Genomic DNA, 4,399 nt, shown 5'->3' on the forward strand with positions numbered 1-4,399 from the left:
TAGTCAAAGATGGACAATATCTACCTAGTTCTCTTGCCTTTCCTTTACATTTATGGAATCAGAATTACCAAAACACTCCGTACAATTGTTTCTGTTTGCTGGTGTTTTATTACCAAACATCAGTTATAACCAAAAATCAGGAAATCCATTTCTAACACTTGAAAACAAGTTTTATTTACATCTGATCTTTGCAATGGACTAAAGATAATACAAAATTGCAAAAGAAAACATCGCAGAAGATTGAAATAACATTGTACATACTTTATTTGCACAACATTGGAAATCCATCACACTCTCAAGCCTGTCACATTTTAAAGTTTACACCAAAAATGCAAGTCACAATAAATTTGGAATATCCTATATTTTTTGAAAAATCAGTCCTGTTAAATATAATAGGCATACATATATAAATGTAAAATGCATTTTGCTATTCATTCTCAAAACTGAAATTCAGTTAACATATATCATTACATTAACTATTTTTTCAACATTAGTTGAATCAAATTTCATATCACTGCATTTTGAGTCACGTGATTATATACAATCTATGTTTAACCTGTGTTGGTTCCACGATTACTAGTTCTGTATCCAAATTTCCTCAAGTAATGTATCTTGAATAACTCTTTTGAATTTTGCATGCATTATAAAGAATAACAAATATGCAGGAGTGTTCTACAGCATAATAATGAATCCTATGGTTTAGATGGCATTTATAAACTGTTCAAGGTTTACCCTTACACTATATACCATCATCTTTTCAATGTGTAACTGTCTTTAGCAAATGTGTAGGTATTTGCAATATGTAATGCGATATGGGTCTGTATTAATATCTAATGTATAAAATAATATCAATGCCACTGGTTCGAACCATTTGCATTAAAGTCAACCACAGGGTTTCAAAATGAAATGGAGACAGATGAAAATACTACTCCTCTTTGGATGATAGTAACAGCTTTGTTTTTAAAACGCTGCAAATCTTCTGTTATGCTTAAATAAAAATAAAAGGTTTACAGCATGACCTTATCTTGCATCTAAGGGGTAAAGATCCATAAATTAAACTGGAAGATGGGAATGACACCCCAGCATGAGGCTGATTCTGTTACAGTTTCCATGGTAACATAGTTATGTTGGAAAGCAGATGCGTCAGTACTGGTTTCTTTAACAGATATTAGTATTCCTTTCGTCCAATGTATCTTATTTATCGGACAAGAGAGACAAATTGTTTCCACTGGTCGGGGAGATTAGAACTAGGGGGCACAGCCTCAAAATACAGGGGAGCCAATTTAAAACCGATTTGAGAAGGAATTTCTTCTCCCAGAGGGTTGTGAATCTGTGGAATTCTCTGCCCAAGGAAGCAGTTGAGGCTAGCTCATTGAATGTATTCAAATCACAGATAGATAGATTTTTAACCAATAAGGGAATTAAGGATTACGGGGAGCGAGCGGATAAGTGGAGCTGAGTCCACGGCCAGATCAGCCATGATCTTGTTGAATGGTGGAGCAGGCTCGAGGGGCTAGATGGCCTACTCCTGTTCCTAATTCTTATGTTCTTATTATGTTCTTATGTCATTACGAGAAAGAAGAGAGTTTTTAATTGTTATCTTCATTTGATCTCACTATAGCAGCTGAATGGTACAAATAAAATAGTCCTGAATCATCCAAAGATGTTGTATGATTAGAACAACTGGAAGCAGAAAGGTCATTTTTATTAATAGCAGTACTGGAACATTTAAATAATATCATGGCAAGTGTATTTAGCTCATGGTTGTAACATTCACATCTACAGATTTTAAGTTAAATATCAGTATTCTCATAACTTTTGAATTTTGTATTTTGTACCAATAATTATAAGTGAAAAACTAAAGAAATAAAGATCCTCCTTTCTCTCTGCACTGAGCATCTCCTTGGTGATTTTAACCTTCACCTAAATTCTCTTAGCTCTTCTCTCCCCCAAATTTGTCGCATTACTGTCTTCACTCAATATCATCATCCAGATAAACTACCCCATGAGCCCCACTTATCCATGACATCTTGAGATGGATTAGCACCTCTAAGGTTTTTATCTTTGCCAGAGCTATCTTTGATCATTTCTTCATTCCAAGCTCCCTCCAAATCACACACTACCCTGACTTAGACATATATCGCTGTTCCCTCATTGTTTCTAGGTAGAATTCCTGGAATTCCCTATGTAATACCATCCCAGGAGTACCATCAGCATCAGGTCTGCTGTAGTTTAACGAGAAGGCCCACCATTAATTGCTACTGCTAACGGTATCTAGGGATGGACAATAAATGTGGCTTTCTCCGCCTTTCCCACATGCTGAGAACCAAATTAAATATCACTCAGTGTCTCCTACCCTCATAGGCTGGGGTATAAGACTGCCCTGGTTGTTTACTATCAGATCTCGCTTGGTCATCTAAAGCAATATTGCACCTCCTTCTCTTTTCCCAAAATCTTGCAGTACTTCAGGATTATCCTGATGGATAAAGACAACCCCAGACAGGAAACCATCTATTCTACTTTGTTCCTGTTTCCCTTTCTTCACATCCAATATTAAATTTGAGGAAGTCATGGATTTCTTCATCTCAGAGACTGAGACTATCTGCTCAGGTGCCTCCTCCTCTGTGCTCCTTTACTCAAGATTCCCGCAGGCCCTCCATAGATTTGTCTTAACCCCATATAACTCTACAGATTCTCTGCCATTTCCCCAGGCCCTCACTACACTCATCTTCTTTATGATATCTATATCATGCACCTTTAATACTCCCCACAATACTGTGTCATGCACCTACCCCATATCAGCCCAATGCTTATTGACATCATCAGTGGCTCCCTCTCCTTGAACTTTGTCCAACCATCTTCCACGGCTACCATGATCATCCCCTTCTCCAAAAGACCACCCCTATATTTCCCAACTACAGTACAAACTCCAACTTCCCTTTCTTTTCTAAAGTCCTTGAATGTGCCTTCATCACCCAGCTCCCTACATTATATCAATCTCAGTTTTAATCGCTTTAATCTGATTTCTGCCATGCCCACAGTACCAAGACTGAGCTGGTCAAAATCACCCAAGACATTCTTTGAGACTGTGGCTACGATGCACTCTCCTTGCTTGTCCTCTTTGCCATTTCTGCAGCGTTCGACCTAATCAAACACTCCATTATCCTTCGCTGTCTCATCTGTTATCCATCTACATTCCAGGGCATAGGTATGGGTGCTCCAATGGCTTTAGTGCTACTGGACGAGGGAGGAAAAATCAACCAGGGTTCCCATTCGTCACCCCACTCCAGATCACTATTCAATAACCCTGCTGGAAGTGCATAGGTGTAAACAATAAGAACATAAGAACATAGAATTAGGAACAGGAGTAGGCCATCTAGCCCTTGAGCCTGCTTCGCCATTCAATAAGATCATGGCTGATCTGGCCGTGGACTCAGCTCCACTTACCCGCCCGCTCCCCGTAACCCTTAATTCCCTTATTGGTTAAAAATCTATCTATCTGTGACTTGAATACATTCAATGAGCTAGCCTCAACTGCTTCCTTTGGCAGAGAATTCCACAGATTCACAACCCTCTGGGAGAAGAAATTCCTTCTCAACTCGGTTTTAAATTGGCTCCCCCGTATTTTGAGGCTGTGCCCCCTAGTTCTAGTCTCCCCGACCAGTGGAAACAACCTCTCCGCCTCTATCTTGTCTATCCCTTTCATGATTTTAAATGTTTCTATAAGATCACCCCTCATCCTTCTGAACTCAACGAGTAAAGACCCAGTCTACTCAATCTATCATCATAAGGTAACCCCTTCATCTCCGGAATCAGCCTAGTGAATCGTCTCTGTACCCCCTCCAAATCCAGTATATCCTTCCTTAAGTAAGGTGACCAAAACTGCACGCAGTACTCCAGGTGCGGCCTTACCAATACCCTATACAGTTGCAGCAGGACCTTCCTGCTTTTGTATTCCTTCCCTCTCGCAATGAAGGCCAACATTCCATTCGCCTTCCTGATTACCTGCTGCACCTGCAAACTAACTTTTTGGGATTCGGGCCGAAATAGCTCAGTTGGGAGAGAGTTAGACTGAAGATCTAAAGGTCCCTGGTTCAATCCCGGCTTTCGGCAATATCTGGTGATTTATCCAAAAAGAGTTCCATAGTCTGAAAACGCCCGCTCTCATCTGATCTTGAAAGCTAAGCAGAGTCAGGCCTGGTTAGTACTTGGATGGGAGACTGGAGGCTCTATCCCACCCCTGTATTCAGGGGGCACTTGAACTAATTGGTTCAAAAAGAGTTTCAAGAACCCCCAGGTCCCTCTGCACCGCAGCATGTTGTAATTTCTCCCCATAACTACTGCAACCAGTTTTTCATCCGGTCCAGGGTGTCCTTGGAGATGGAGCACGCGGTGTCCA

The 4,399-nt window shown here is 40.3% G+C and overlaps 1 non-coding gene across 1 annotated transcript; it reads left to right on the forward strand.

Annotated features, from left to right (window-relative positions):
- Positions 1 to 4,040: 4,040 nt before the first annotated feature.
- On the forward strand, positions 4,041 to 4,113 carry trnaf-gaa (transfer RNA phenylalanine (anticodon GAA)). Its single transcript has one exon. It is a non-coding gene; the product is annotated as a tRNA-Phe (tRNA).
- Positions 4,114 to 4,399: the final 286 nt, after the last annotated feature.

Source organism: Pristiophorus japonicus, chromosome 7 (genome assembly GCF_044704955.1).
Source record: "Pristiophorus japonicus isolate sPriJap1 chromosome 7, sPriJap1.hap1, whole genome shotgun sequence".
Lineage (NCBI taxonomy): Eukaryota > Metazoa > Chordata > Chondrichthyes > Pristiophoridae > Pristiophorus > Pristiophorus japonicus.